At 42.7% G+C, this 16,488-nt stretch overlaps 1 protein-coding gene and 1 non-coding gene across 2 annotated transcripts in view; both read right to left on the bottom strand.

Moving 5' to 3' along the window:
- Positions 1-16,488, bottom strand: part of MCC (MCC regulator of WNT signaling pathway) — a 243,731-nt gene that overhangs the window by 113,103 nt on the left and 114,140 nt on the right. The gene's annotated exons all lie outside the window — the stretch shown is intronic.
- On the bottom strand, positions 4,363-4,490 carry LOC114232631 (small nucleolar RNA SNORA43). Its single transcript, XR_003618710.2, has one exon. It is a non-coding gene; the product is annotated as a small nucleolar RNA SNORA43 (small nucleolar RNA).

Here is a 16,488-nt window from a genome sequence, read left to right as displayed (position 1 = left end):
CGCATCACTCTTACTGTTTTGTGGCTAAAGAAGGGAAGAGGAAAAAAATCAAAGGTCAGAGGAAAGGGGAAATAGAATGGGTATGCCATATGCATGGAGGCAGCCATTAATTCTGAAGGAAGCCAAGAAACGCAGAAGAAAAAGAAAGAGAAGATAATTAAAGAAATTAGCATCGTAGGTTTAAAAAAACCCAACAACAACCATGCACCCTTTGAAAGACTTCTCTTTGCAGGACCATTTCTGTACCTAAATGTGTCGAAGCCTTCACCTTGCATCATCTCCTGTAATGATATCCCCACACCCTCCCAACCCAGCACTGTCAGGAGCACTCAAGCTTAGATAATTGGGTGGAGCTGAGCTGTGGCATGAGAAATAGCTGGAGGTTGTTCTGGCAAAAGAATGCCCTTATTCAGACTCGGTCAAACTGCTCAGGTGCAGAGCAAAGGGGTTAATGTTCAAGTTCAGAAACTCGTTGCTGGTCACCTTCTGGCCCTGGGGAGACACAAGGGTGGTTTCTTAAAATGCATCGACTTGCCCTCTTCCCCGTGACAGGTCACCTTTTGAACTGGGGTGGGATGACCTGGGAGGAGAATAGAAAGCTCTGCCGCCAGGCACTGCTGTGAGAGTGGGAACAATCAGAGGGCTGTCTTGAAAACAAAATGCCTCGTAATAGTAGCTATTCAGGCAGCAAGAGGCAATTCAGAAAAGGGCACTGCTTGGAAGATCAGCATAAACGATATGTTTTTATTCTGCTCCAGCATTTATGCATTGCCCAACCTCACTTCGGTTAAGTAAAGTTCTTTCTTCTGGGCACGGCAAGTACATGATACCTCAGCCACAACTACTATGTAGAATTAGATGGATGCCCCACGTTTCAACTCCAATGTAAAACTCTTAGGATTTTTAATAAGATGCACAAGTGGCTTTATTATTATTTTTTAAAGGACAAGATCATCAGTAGGTCTGGTGTTCATGGAAAGAAAGTAATGAATGTGTCTATATTAAAGTTTTTTCTTTCTTTCCAGCAATTCCTTCTTTTAAACAAGGGCAAGTAGGATGTACCCAGTTCCATTATTTCTTTTATCCTTTTCTTCAATGGACTTCATTTCTACCCCGTGGCAGAAACCAACAGCCTTCTCTTGTAGAATTGGGCACTACCCCATTTTCCCACCTCTTGGGCAAGAAGCCACATTTCTGAAAATTTCTGACAAACCACCACCATAGGAATGATGGGAAGCTCGGCTGCTTTTGTGTGTGTGCCTGAAATGAAAGTACCTCAGGGCCCAATCTCTGCATGCCCCCACCCACTCCTGCTGCTTTATCTGTTCTGTGGAAGTTTACATCTACCCTACTCACTTTCCAGGGATACTGGGGAGACGGGGACATGTTTATATAAGTGCCCTATGTTACCAGCACTATAAACATGCTATTTTCAATATATGATAACAGTTCAAGGTGGTACTTACTGACTTTTATAGCTCCCCTTACTTGAGTCCTTAAAACTGTGTGTTAATCTCTAACACGCTTTATTATGTTTGCCTCTGTTTATAAAGTTTGACAAAAAGTCACATTATGGACTGTGTTCTCTTTGCTAACGGGACCAACAATGCAGTAAGAGCAAGTACCTCTGAGTGTTCTGCTCCCACACAGAAGCCCCGAGGAGATGATGTTTAAGGACAAGACTTGGAATTGGAGGGTCAGGACCCACATATTGCCAAATCACTCTCAATATCTTTACACCAATGAGAGTCTCCGAAAGTAAAGAGTGAATGTTTGGCTCCCAATATCAGGATTTTTGCATCCTGAACTTAGACTCCTCCCAAGTGCTGGGGTGAGTGTCTCGAACTTTGGTTTCAAATATGCTGGATGCTCTTGTGAACCGTTTGTTTTTCAGGGGTGTTCGGCCATGACCTCATCAAATCACAGAACATGAATTCCTGGAAGCTCACTCAGATGGTCTTCAACACAAAACCTCTAACGCACAACTGCGCATGTCAACAAGGAAGTTCCTGAGACAGGCTCTGCAGAGCATAACTGCAGCAGGGCACAATATAACTTCCCATCACACAGGGAACCTTTTTCTTAACTCTAAGCACTAAAGATTACGAGAAGCAGCACAGAATACAGAGCTGTCCCGTCACTCTGGAACCCACTAGCCCGCATTTCTGCCCCCAATGTACTAAGCTTCAGGCTGGCAATCAGCTGACAAGGGCAAAAATGCACAGATGAGCAACAGGTGCAAACCCAATTAACTCAGGAAACACAGTTGGTGGCTCTGTGCTCCATATCATTTCACAGTGGTTACTGGGCAACCTCCACGCAAAAAAGCAGCGATGGCGAAGGAATTCTCCAGAAAGTGTGGGGTTTCAAGGCACAGAGAGCTTCAGAGACATCTGCTTGTCACACCAGGAAGCCCGGACACTGTTCTAGGAAGCCTCACCGAACAAAGGCTCTCTCCCTTCCCTGCCCCTGTAACCCACCTCCCATCAGTTGACCTTCTTAATCTAGAAAAAGTAAAATGGAAAGCTATCCAAATGCTGGTTGACCGCCTTCAGGCACTGTGGGAGCCTTGGGAAAGGAAAGAGTAATTATTTAGGAAAGGGATTCTGTATGAGGAGACATAGGACACTTTTCTCCACTAAAGGAGTGGAAGACAACAGAGACACATACCAGTGGACAGTTCATACCAAATGAACATAATTCAACTCAAAAAATCCAGGAACCTGGCTTAATACCGATGACCAAGTGCCACTTAAAAACGAGACAGGATTCAGAGCTGACTGGCACAGCTTCTGTCCAGGTGACCACAAAACCACCAGAGTCAACATCTCAGGAGACAAAAATGCCTCTTTAAAGTTATTTCACAGTCTGGGTAAGGTTTTGGAGGTTATTGCACTAATTAGCTTCTTCGGCAATTCATCTGGATATGGAATATGCTTCATTTTCTCTCACACAGTATGTGGTCAGCTACTTCCTACAGCTTCATCGCTGAGAATTATTTACTTCCCATGTACATCTCTTCCCCTGCTAACTAACCTTGTTTGAATAAAAAGGGGAAGGGGTGCCCTGGCCAATGTGGCTCAGTGGTAGAGCATCAGCCGGGGCACAGAAGGGTTGCAGGTTCGATTACTGGTCAAGGGCACATACCTGGGTTGCAGGTTCATCCTGAGTTCAAAAGGCAACCAATTGATGTTTCTCTCTCACATCTATGTTTTTCTCTCTCCCACCCTCCCTCCTTCCCACTCTCTCTAAAAAAAGGGGGGGGACACAAATATAAGATTTTGCTTTTTCCCTACACCTTTTAAATATTGACAAAACCAGGCTACAAGACAGAAGACCCCATCTATGGCCATCTGTCCATCTTAATATAATTACCTATGTGCTGGATGTACCATAATTTAACCAACAACCAATTACTGGATATGTAACCAGTTTTCTTTGTTGTATGATGCTGCAATGAAGAACAATAGGAAAAATTCCTGAAAATAGAGTTATTTGGCTAAAGCTTCTGAGTGAGAGATTGCCTCCCCACCCCCATAAACTATTGTAGCATATACTTCTGCCAGCCATATCTGTTTTTGCTTTATTCTCAACAACTATCGATATATCATTTAAATATTTTTTGCCCATATGGTTCCAAGATGACTTTTAGTTTTCATTTCCTTGATTATTTAAGGTTAAATTTTTTTCATAAATCTATTGGACATGTGACTTTATTTTTAAATCGTCTGTTCATGTTCTTTGCCCATTTTGACAGGATGCTGACTTCTTAGTGTTTGATGTGTATTACAGATATTAACCTTTCCCCATATGTACTGCAAATATTCTTTCCCAGTTGGCTGTTCACTTTTTAATTTATATAGTGTTTCCTGACATCAATGCTTTATATTCTCATGTTGTCTCAATAAATATTTTCCTTTATAGATCTTTCCCTCTGCTTCTTGTTTAAAAAGTCCTTCTCCACTCAGATCAGATAGTTACCTACATTTCCTTCATTGTGATTTTAAAAAATGTAGTCATCTTAATCTTTACCAATCTGGAATTTCATTGCATACGTAAATTACAAATCTAAGTTTGCTGTTTTTATTTACTATTATCCTATTACTACTGAATAATTAAACCTTTTCTACTGTTCTTATATGTAGCCATTACCATGTTGCTAAATCCTTTTTTATTACTTTAAATTATAGTATTAGAATGTTTAATGTTGCATTAGTATAAAATCTTCCCTTTGCTTTTTCAAAAATATTTAATCTATTTGTTCATTGATAAACACAGAATTATGAAGATTTAAAAAAATCTCATAGGGCTTTGGGTTAGAACAATCTATATTTTTTCTGTTTTGTTTTTTTTTTTTTCCAGGAATGTCAGGCTACAAACCATTCTTAGTGCCTACTATTCTGAGCATGGAGTTGAAATAGCCACTTCCTCTGTGCCCTTACGTCACAGATGAAGCATGGCAGCTGTGGTGCCTGCAGGTCCAGCACCTGCAGGGCAGAGGTTAGAACAATATTAAACTTCCACTCTCCCTCCAGTCAGAGTAGTCATGTCTAAGACTGAATCCCACGTAATAACATGGACAACTCGTTTAATCAATTGTAATGTTCTTGGTAGTAGATCTCCTTAACCTAGACTCAACTTCCTTAAGGACAAACACCGTGTCTATTTTGCTCCTCCATCTATTAGATTCCTAACAGCCAGCATAGTGCAAGAACTGAATGAATTAAATCAAAGTGACCTTAAATATCTAACTTAGTGTCTGTAACTCAAAATAGCTAACATAGCATTGTAACTCTGCACTTGGTGTGTATAAACTGAGCAAAGGTGTACAGTGGATTTATAGGCTATTGCATCCAACTATGACCCATGGCATAACCAGCTCCAAAGATGGAGACCTTCCTCACTTACTGCAATACCAAAACAAAGGGCAAGAGAAAGTGGAGGGTCTCACTGGGATAGATTAATATGAACTAAAATGAGCAGATTAGGTATTCATGCTTGAGAACTACAGAAACTTACTAGAGTGAGGTCCTTTTATATCATTGATATGGAGGAGTACAGAGGTCAGCACACTACTTTCAAAAAGTCCCAGACTCACCCGGCCAGGTGGCTCAGTTGAGTGTTGCCCCATACACCAAAAAAGGGTTGAGTGTTGCCCCATACACCAAAAAAGTTGTGGGTTCAATTCCAAGTCTGGGCACATACCTAGGTTGCAAGTTCAATTCCTGGTCCGGGCGTGTACAGGAGGGAAAAGATTAATGTTTCTCTCTCTCACATCAATGTTTCTCTCTTTTTCTCTCCCTTCCTTTCTCTCCAAAATCACTAAAAGAAATAATCTTTTTTTAATCCTTGGGTGAAGATTAAAAAAAAAATCCTAGATCCAGTCACTACGAAGAAAGATTTAGGTTAAAAAGCAATGGCCCAGAACAGGGCTGGGTAGAGAGAGAGCATCCTGAGTCAAAACTATGGCCTGAATCAGTGTTTCTGACTAGTCTTCTTTCCAACACGTTGCTAAAGGGACTCAACTAGTAAAAATCAATCTGCTGGTGGAACCTAGAAGCAATGAGGTGAAACATGCCCCAATCAATTCCTGGTAAGGATCACCGCCTTTATTTATGACACTTAGGGAGCACCTCTTTTGATCTAACAATTTACAAGTTTTAAGATATATTTACAAAGATATTTGTTGTAGCATTATAATAATGACAAAAAGTAAATGAAACAATTGAAACACAAATGCCTATCTACAGGGGGAGGGAATGGATAAATTGTGCCATATCCACATTTTGCAGCTGTGAAAAAGAATAAGACTTATTGGACATATTAGCAAGAAAACCATACTATATTAAGTTTAAAAAAAGAGTTAAGATTAGGATGTAGGTAGTCTGAATTATTTTTTATAAAAATATTTACCACATATCTGAATATCTGTATATTTTACATGAGCATAAATGGGTATTAAAGAATAAACACCAAATTTTGACATGGGTTAAGTAGGGAGACAAATATATGTGAGAAAGGGCCCGAGTTGGCTTTTCCAGGGTATACGTCTATGTCAGCTTGTGACAATGAGCATGCACAGTTTCTGTTCTTGAAAGGAGTGGCTAACAACTTCTTGAAAATAAACAGATGTGTCAACAAATTTTGGGGAAAAAAAGGATATTAACAATGCAAATGTAAAATTATCTCAGAATGATCAGAAGTAGAACAAACAAAATAATGAGCCTCATTAGAACATACTTGAGACAGTCAAACTTTGATGACTCGGAGCTGGAAAGAGGTACTACAATTAGTTTTCCTTTGATTTCAGGGACTTATTTATCCGGCTTATCTCAAGACAGAGCTAACAGACCAAATGGTTTTGAAAGGTCCTAAACAGTTCTCAACATTTGGGCATATTCCAGGAAGACCAAGTTAATTCAGCTATTCACAGAGTGGCACATTTGACAGGAAAAATGCAAATCAGATTACTGTAGCTGGTGTTCGATTAGCCACTCAAACTGGAGGGGGAGCAGTGGCAGATAAGTAGAGATGATACTGCAGCTGCTGGCATTTATTTGGCTTTTGAAAGCTTTGTTCGACTTGCTCAGGAAAATATTTAGGAGGTTGTATGGGGTTTGTATGAGGTTTTCGGTGGAGTACACCCGGGGCTAAATTAAAGACCAACCAATGATATTCCTTATAATATACTCTGAAATACAGTCAACTCTAAGGAAGAAATAAAATCATTCCCAGTCAACTATCCCTAGAGTACTTTTCATAAATATTTTCAACCTTTAGGTCATAACCTATAAATGAATCTAGAAATAAATTTAGTGTGTTGTGATCACCATGGATATAGATTTTCAAAATGTCTGAAAGCCACTGCGTTACATACTCCCATTTTTTCCTGCCCCTATTCCTCCACCTCCTACTCCCAACCAGCAGGAGCAAATCACTTTCTCTCAAGTCTGCACAGCCACATCCTGTGCTGATTTGCAAGAAGCAGATTTTGCCATTAAAAAAAGTCAAGTTCAAGTAACCATTCAACAATGTAAGAGACAATTATTTTCTCCAGCTCTCAACAAAGTGTTTGTTATAATGGGTACGTTTGTTGTAATGGGCTCTGCCTTTGGATTTCTCCCTGAGACACAGTTCCTAAAGTCCCTTTTCTAGTACATTAGGACACCAGGTAGGAAGCAGGGGGATGACTACAGGAAAGCTGTAACACTGGGGTCAGGCTGGGTTCCCAAGGACTTCATGGACAGCCCAGCACCAGCAGCGAAAGAACAAAGAGGACATGTGCCCTGAGTGCAACCGCTAGGAAACCCTTCCATCGGAAGAGTGACGTGTAGCAGCTGTGCTGCTGGCACTTGGAATTCCAAAGACGACTGTTGCCAGCAGAATCCTCAGGGTAAACACATTTACTCCTGAAGCTCTCCCATGTGTCTCCCACACAGAAGTATGACACTGATCTCAAATCCAGCAGACGTGGGTGACAGCTCCCTTGTGCTCCAGACATGTTCAGCTGCCCACGAGACCTCTGTACCCAAAGGGACACACTCGCTGCACTCCAAACTCAACCTGCCTTCTTCCCTCGCCAGCCAACACCCCTCCCACCCCCCCCCTCCCCGGACACACACACATCCACCATGCTGCTCTACTGTCTCCTTCAACCAAAGGAACAAATAAGTGCCAAGAGCCAGGTTCCACATGCCCACTTGCCTAAGCCTGAGACTCGGTCATCCTTTTTCAATTTTTCCTCCCTAATGCTCATTCTTACTGTTAATTTCTGTTGATCTTACCTCATCCATCTCTCTGGAGACTGTCCACTCCTCCCCCGGTCTGCCATATATTCTAGCTCGGGATACCACGGCTCACCTGGATTGCGACAACAGTGTTTTAACTGGTTTTCCTCCTCTAGCCTTCTCTCCACACTGTTCTCTAAAGCCAGCCCAACACTCTAAAGTGCAATGCTGAGTATATCACTTTTTCGCTAAAAGATAACTAAAAATAAACAGCAACCCTTCAATAGCCATTGAATAGACTCCACCCTCAGGTCGAGTCCAAATTTCTTAATGTGGCCTAAGAACTGTTCCCCTCCCCGAAGCTTTCATCTCTGGCCATACTGAACCAATTGCAGTTCTCCAGATTGCAGTTTGCCATTAAAAAAAGTCAAGTTCAAGTAACCATTCAACAATGTAAGAGACAATTATTTTCTCCATTATTGCAGTCCTCCCCCCCCCCACACCTCCGCCACCATGCCACCGAACTCCACATCTCACTCAGGTGGCCTCTAGAAAGACTTCTTGGGCCCTGGTGGGCACCACTCCCATATACCCTTTCTCAATCCTATCACAGCATCTGTCAAAGTGCTCGTGCTTCATTTCTGGGGCCTCCACCACTGGGCCTGTAAATGCCTTGAGGAGCAGGACTATGCCTGACTGCTTTATAACACCCAGCAATGCGCCTGCCACAACGTAAGTATTGAATACATATATGTTAAAGATTTACATGAATCCGCTTTTTCTGTTTGGGGCAATGGGAACTGTGGAAAAGTGAGGCCAGACACTGAAGGTCATTGTGTGATTTGCACAGTTATGCAATGTGGACACTCAGCAGTGGTTAGGAAACCGTAAAACCTGAAGGTATGCAAGGGTGGAAAACCTGGAGCTAGCGGGTCATGCAAGGACTCTCAGCTGCACAATAGAAAAACAAAAGGAAGCATTCAAATCAATCATAAAAGTCTGCTTATGATGCTAAACAATGTCAACATTAAGTATATTTTACCTTAAAATCACTTTATATAAAGAAATTAGACAAAAAGAATCACAATTGTAAAAGCTATTACATTTCTCCATGGTCCCTTCCAATTTTTATCCATTTATATTTTATGTGTTTTTTTTTAACTAGCTATAACAAGAACATACATATATTGCCAAATCAGTGTTATTCTGTGTAGTTTTCCCAAGTGGCTACAGTCTTCATACACATAATTTTAATGACTGAGTAAATGCCATGAAGCAAATACATTATAATTTTCTTAAATCAAATTAGGTAGTTCCTAAGTTGTATTAATTTAAATAATGTTTGTAACAGATACATAAAACAAACACATGAGATTTCTCTTTTTAAGAAAATCAGAACAGAATTCTTTTTTTTCCTTCATTTTAGAGGATTATTTCAGTACCCGAAAGAACCTGAAAAGAATGCACGGCTGGGACACTGTCCACATGAGCAATATTTCAAACCATGGCTTAGTGTCATTACGAAAAAAAGGGCTTACAAATCAAAACACATGCCTGGTATACAAAGAGGAATGAGCCTGTGGTGATGGAGAAGAACTGAGAAAGGAAGAGATGCTGCTGAAATAAAGATAAACAGGAATCTACACAGGCCAGGTGCAAACACAAGACAGACATGAGAAAAGCAATTGTAGAGTTACTCCTGGTTCTCAGACTGTTAACTAAGACTCCACACCCTTCAGCTGTCCCTGTTCAGAAACGGGATATCACAGCCGTGAGAGGACCATCTTGGTATCTGAAGGCACAGCCGCTTTTCTAGGAAGGTGGCTCGGCGCCAGATTTTAACCTGAAAGCCATGACTGCCTGCAGAGGATTGTCACTTCCCCTAATAGCTGGGGGACTAGAAGGAAGAAGAGGAGAAACAAACAAGGGGAGAAGTGGCTATCAGGGTAGAACATCTATGAGGGGCATTTGGGGAGCATATCTGAAGGAAGAGTAGAATCTATGCCCATGACAAGTGGTCACTCAGTAATACTCGTTCCTCACCCCAGCTCTGGCCCTTGCAGTGACAGCTGATTTCAGCCAACAGCCTGCTTCCTTCCTCGGTAAGTTTCTTATAATTAAAATTTGATTCAGCACTCATGTAAATATTATTTCTCACACAACTGTCATCTTCTATCATTCTTCTGCTAACCTCAACAATTTTCCCATTCCACTGCCACTGTCAAAGGGTAATAAAATCCTCCTGGATGTCTTACTCTTAATTAACATGCTGTTTTCTTTCTCTCCTGCCCTAGTAGCACGGACCCTGTGCCAGTGGAGGGCAATGGGATCTGGTCTCCCTGCAAACACACAGATGGGTCTCAAGTCAGCGCAGCCCTGTTTCTGTTTGTCATTTGTTTTACCAAAACAATTTACAACAATATTTATATATCCTCTAAGAAGCCGGATTACTGTTAAGCCTTGAATTCGGCAGAGCTTAAAAATAAGGAGAAGGAAAAAAAAAAAAAGGTCAACAAGTCATATTTCACTGTTAAAAATGCTATCTATCTTATGTGCCCCCTCTGCCGCCGCTTCCATGCCTCATTCAATACCCTACAGAGACCCTTTAAGAACACAGTCTGTGCTTTCAGCAATAACTGACATCCCTGTAAATCTACGTAACGTTCAAAAAGTAAATCCAGTGCTTTCTGCTGCCCATATAGCAACATTAATCTTATGAGCAGTATTACAGAGCACCCTCCTCCCCTCCCTCCATCTGCTTTAAGTAGGGCAAGTATTTTACTCATGTTAATTGTTCTGACAGATGAGGATCAACACTGCCTTAATCCATTTGCAGCCTAGCACTGGGAACATTTGTCTTCTCAAATGCTGTTTGAGGCAAGTACACTGGCTGCTGGTAACACGAGAGCTACTTCGGGCAAGGCTGGGTATTCCTGCGTGACTGGCTTTACTTTCCTTGTAGGGAAAATCCAAGGGAAATTCTTCCCCAAACTACTTCCAAGTTGTTTGGTTCCCATTGTGGTTGAGTTTTGATCCTTTTAGAACAGTAGGTAGTAGGATTTCATTAGATTGGGACAAATTGAATTGATTTCTATTGATTTCTTTTAAAATGTTAGTCTCTTCCCCTTTACCAATTAATCACATACAAGTTTCTACAAGACCAAAGGATACAAGTGAATTCAGTAGGACTTTGCTATAAAATTCAACAACCCAATTAGCAACCGTGTGCATTTTGCAAGGATAGGCCACCCATTTATGACTCACACTGGAGAGCCGAGGCCTGGGTTCAGATCCCAGCTCCACCAGTGAACTCCATGCCCAGCTACCGTAGGTACTGCGAGGATCAAATGGTTTAGCACATTTAACACCCAGCCCAATACTGTCCCTAGCCAAGGGCTTTGGGTGTGGTTCACTTAAGCTATGCTTAAGCATACATAAATCTTGGTTCTGAATTACCTGAAAAAGTAGCTTCATGTGATGTGTAAAACATTCCCTAGCTATTTCTACTCACACCCAAGAAGTGCAGTCAAAGATGACTTTTACAGGGAATGGTGAGTGGCCTGACACCCCTTCCCTGTGTTAGGATCGATGCGGCTCGTCACACTGTCCTTCCGCACTATTTCTTCACGAGCTTCGGCTCATCCCCGACCTGCTTTTCAATTTGCCTTTTCCTCTTTCCTAATGCCTCTGTCTCTGGTCTTCTATTTCCTCTTCAATTCCATCCTGTCTCCCATACTTTCAATTTAATAACCTTATACATTTTAAGTGTTCAGTACAGGGCTGCCAGCTCAGAAATTTAATGAAGACAAATAAATACGGTATGATTCAAATTCATGGAATATGTTGCATAGAGAACCTACTTGGAAAGCGCACTCGTTGCCCCCTCATAGGCAGGAGTAATGATTTCCCCCTCCTCACCCTTTTGCTTTCAACCCTGTTCAGGCTCCATGGGGGAGATGAGAGTAAATAGACAAGAGAATATTCTCGTTTGCGGCTCTGTCTTCTTCAACTTTCAGGTACGGATGTGGCCCACAATCAGCTGCGAAACAAAAATTACTTTACCTGACATGAGAAATGCTTCTTCTGCCAGTCCTTCTTGCCCCAAATGAATATACATTCCCACATATGTTAGTATTTCAACAGTGTAAAAAAAGATCATTCTTTTATCTATACAAGAGAAAATATTAAATCATTAATGGTCAAATATATCTGGATGTGAGATGTCAGGCAATTTTGGTTTTAGTCTTTTTCTGACTTCCTATGTTTTACACGATGGGTACGAATTACTTTTCTAACCAGGAAAAAGTATAATTATGTGAAGTCATTTATGTTCTGCCTGTCCCCCGTTCAGCAGCCTGCTCTGCAAGCCATCACTAACCCTGCTGACAATGTAACCTGAAGTGACCCTGAGCAGCCACCTCTAATTGTGAAGAGCCAAGCTTCCACTTGCCAAATTGATTCCGTTCGTGTAGCAGTGCCCTGAAACCGGCATGCCTTCTTCTACGCTCCAAGTTTTACACCGAGACCAATGAATGCCTCTATGAACCGATGACACTGCTAAAGACAGCTTAGTTCAAACCATCCAAGACAGACGATCCAGACCAGCGGTCGCCAACCTTTCGGACCTCATGGACCACCAGTGGTCCACGGACCACCGGTTGGCGACCGCTGCTCCAAAGGTTTCCTTAAACTAATGGTCGCCAACCTTTCGGACCTCACAGACCACTAGTGGTCCGCAGACCACCGGTTGGCGACCGCTGATCTGGACAGTGGCCGAATTTAGAGAATTCCTGACAATAGATGTTGATGGGAAACTTTGATTTCCAAGAAGCAGTTTTCCTGAGCTGCTGCTAACGGAATATGCTGGGTGCACACAGGCCTCTTTAGGACCATACCAGGCACATTTCGGACCAGCCCTGGAACGTCCTCATGAGAATTTGCAAATGGATTCCGATAAGCTATACTTTTATTTGGACTAGAAAGAAATTTAGCTTGGCTGTTCTCTTGTTTTTAATTGTTGAAGTCAATATTTAAGAAAATAAAAGACAACACACATGAACTCCAAAGACAAAACTGGTAACAGTCGACGAAAGTACCTTGCGTCTGTAACTATGACAGGGAATGTGAATGAGAGAAAATGCGCAGTGGCCTTAGCCATATCCTGACTGTGCACTGCCATAGAAGAGTGGGTCAAATCTGACTTTGTTCTCTGGGCCTCAGATACAGAATGGGAATAACACCCTCCTCATTCCCCAAGGATTCACAGAAAGGAAGTGTATGGATAAATGGAAATAGTGACAAAGTTGACAAAAATGCTTATAGTATTAACCTCAAAAGGCAAACCTCAAACCAAAAATGAGTATCATCCACCTGGAGAGTTCCCTTCTTCACATGTAAAGGTCACAGCTGCAAAACCAAAATCACATTAAAAAAACAAAAACAAAACGACAATGAAACGAGCTCCTGGCCATTGTGCTGAGACTGGTTATGTGACTGCAGCCCCACCATAGACTCTGAGCTCCGCTGAGTCCTGGTGCTTACACCAGTCACCAGGCAGGGAGGGTGTGTTCCCTGTCAGCTGTGGCTCATCTGTTCTTTCCTAACTATTGGCCAGAGGCCTGCGGCAGGTACAAGGCAAGGACACACTGTATTCCATGTCAGCTCACTGGATCCTGCTGGGAGCGCCCTTGTGAGTTTACAAGATAACAGTCTCTTCTGCACTGGGCTTACTCCTTACCTGTCAATTTAGTTTCTACGCTGATCCCCTCCGCTGAAATGCTTTTAAGGAGGTTTTTATAGGAGAGAAGGGAATGCGCTCCTTGCCCACATTAGGCAGTCTCTTCATCCCGTTAGCATTTACTGGAAGGCTTATGTGACAGGTGCTCTCTCCGGCCTTCCATAGCTCCACAACGTGCTTCCATTAGAGCACTCCAGCCAGACCAGGGAGAGAGTGCCGTTAATTGGACCCACATCATTTCTGCTAACTAGATGGGGAGTGATTCATTCAAGACACACATACTGGGAACCTGCTGGGTGTCAGGCATTCTGTTAGGCGTGGAAGTAAAAGACTAATAAGACACCCTCCAGCTTCAAAAGGTAAGAACTCAAAAAGCTATGCGGAGACACTCACACGAAAATATTAAAGCACTTGATACCTCCTTTCACCATCTAACACAGATCATAGTGAGTTTTCTATGCACATGCCAGTCTCCATAGTGATGGTAAGCACCTTGATTGACCTATTTCCAGTTCCTAGGACAATGCCTGGCTCCCAGTTGGCACCCCTGGTGTGTTTATACAACGAGGAGTTAACAAGGAGTTAACAAGTTAACAAGGCCCTTGAGAAGGGCCCCCAGTGCAAGCCCCAATCATGTGGCCTGAGAGCACAGGAGAGCTCCCGGGCAGGTCCCACCTGAGCGACTTAGGAAGATTTTATCGGAGAGGGGGCATTTGGGCTAAGCTTAGAGGCAGAATTTCAACAGGCAGAGAGGCTAAGAGATGAGGGGAAGGGGTCCAGGTGGACAGAACAGGTTACGTGACAGCATGATGTGGTGCACCCCTCCAGAAGACAGCCCCGACGCTGGGCTCTGACGGCTCACCACCCCTCTGCTCCTACTGTCACTGGCTTGAAAGGCTAGTGGCTGCTCTAGTAGCCAAAGCAGGTCCCCTGCAGGTCCCTTACACTCCTGAGAAAAGGCTCTGTGTTCAACTGAAGACAGGTGTGAAAAGTTTAAGTGGTGTGTGCTGGGGGGCGGGGGGCGGCTAGACAGAAAAATGGACAGGTCTTTCTTTTATAGTGTTTCTCTAAATTCCAATGTTTTTAATATATGACTCTTTCCAAATCTATCTTTTCTTTTAGGTAACAGGTTGGAGAAAACCTGTAAAGTCACTCTTTAAAATATTCTTTCCTTCCTCCTTAAGAAAGAAGAGTGTAGAGTTATGACCCTTGATTGAAAGGTTATGATCTCAGAGCAACCTCTCCATCCTCAGGTGGGAACTGTCGCCAAATAGGCCTGGAGGGGCCCTGCATTAGCCTCCCCGAGCGACACTCCAGCCGCAGCTGCATTCGTAGGGTCACTGCTGCCAGCGCTGAGAAGGGCTGGAGCCAGCGCTGGCCTGGCACCTGGAGAAGTGTGCGATGGAAAGACTGCAGCCTCAGCGCACCTCGGGGAAGCCGGGCCGTCCAGAGGGTGTGAACCATCTGGAAACTGGTGAGGAACGATTCCAGAATTCTCTTATGTTCTGTCTGGAAAAAGACTCCGGGAGAAGGGAGGAAGTAAAGAACTAGCTTCCACTTAGCTCCTTCTGCTCCCTGCTGCTCTACCCCTCCTTTGTCACTCTTCTCTCCCTCCCTCAGACCTTCCTAATTCCCAATTTGAATTTTCAGCTGTGCAAACGGAAGCCCACAAAGGTTAGAGCAAGTTTCCAGTCACAAAGCTGGTGAGGGGGATGAATGCAGATCCTAAACCCCATCTTCACCGCCTCCAAAGCTCGTCAGAGGAGGCGGTAGCATTTAATTTTTAGCGATCTTCAAAAAAACTGTCATTTCTCTACGTCAGAGTTTGCTCTTTCAAGATTGGCTCCTGCTTATTAGCGCCATGTATTTGTTGAGATGAATTTGGCTAATATTGTGCTTTGGCAGGATATGCTGGCATAGTTCAGGTCCTTACCCCAAAGCTGTTTCTATTTAAGATAATCTAAAAGAGCCTCTGATCTCTGCCACCCACCCTCCCGCCAGCTTAACTCATTTTCCTTAATTACCAGGCATAACTGAAGGTTTTTGTTCGGACTGGTTAGAAAGATGTTGGAAGAAAAATTAGACCGACTTGTAAAGTCTTATTTTGCTAATTTGTGGACCAGCACATGGCTTTCCTCTATGACAGTTAGTTTCTATAATCCTATGGGAACAAAGGTCAACCAAGCTTACTTTTATTAAAAATATATTTAAAAAAAAATGGACGTAAGTCAGATGAATAAGTCTGAAACTGCAGAACACACGACTTCAGTGTAAAACCTTTAGATTTCACTGACAGGTCAGGCATACTAGACAGCTGACAGCTTCAACTGCACATCTCCAGTTCTAGAACCATGCTCTGAAACAGACAGGCAGACAACCTTAACTTTACCTAAAGGACTCACTGACATGCATGGTAGTGAGAGAGGAAAAAGAAAAAAGTCACTCTGAGAATCTCTATCCATCCCCAAATCCAAATCTCATTTCCTCCATTTTTTCACTGACGGGCCAAGAGAGAAGAGCTACCAAAGCACCCCTGGGAGAAATATGATTATGATGTACAAACTATTATGCTAACACTGGCCTAAAATGTGGAATAAATGTTAGGCCGCAGAAGGCTGATAACCATTCCATGTGTAAACAGCCTTCCTACAATGATTGAAACTTCACCTTTAAGAGGAGAGAGTGGGTAAAAGGGATTGAATTCCTCCAAGTTTGGATCCTGATTGTCTAAGGCAGTGGTTCTCAACCTTTCTAATGCCGCGGCCCTTTTAATACAGTTCCTCATGTTGTGGTGACCCCCAACCATAAAATTATTTTCGTTGCTACTTCATAACTGTAATTTTGCTACTGTTATGAATCGTCATGTAAATATCTGATCTCGACCCTCAGGTTGAGAACCGCTAGCAGGGTCGCCTAAGACCATCGGAAAACACAGATATTTACATTACGATTCATAACAGCAGCAAAATTACAGTTATGAAGTAGCAACGAAAATAATTTTATGGTTGGGGGTCACCACAACAT

Source organism: Eptesicus fuscus, chromosome 4 (assembly GCF_027574615.1).
Source record: "Eptesicus fuscus isolate TK198812 chromosome 4, DD_ASM_mEF_20220401, whole genome shotgun sequence".
Lineage (NCBI taxonomy): Eukaryota > Metazoa > Chordata > Mammalia > Chiroptera > Vespertilionidae > Eptesicus > Eptesicus fuscus.
The sequence above is the reverse complement of the archived record's forward strand: the minus strand, read 5'-3'. Positions and strand labels throughout refer to the sequence as shown.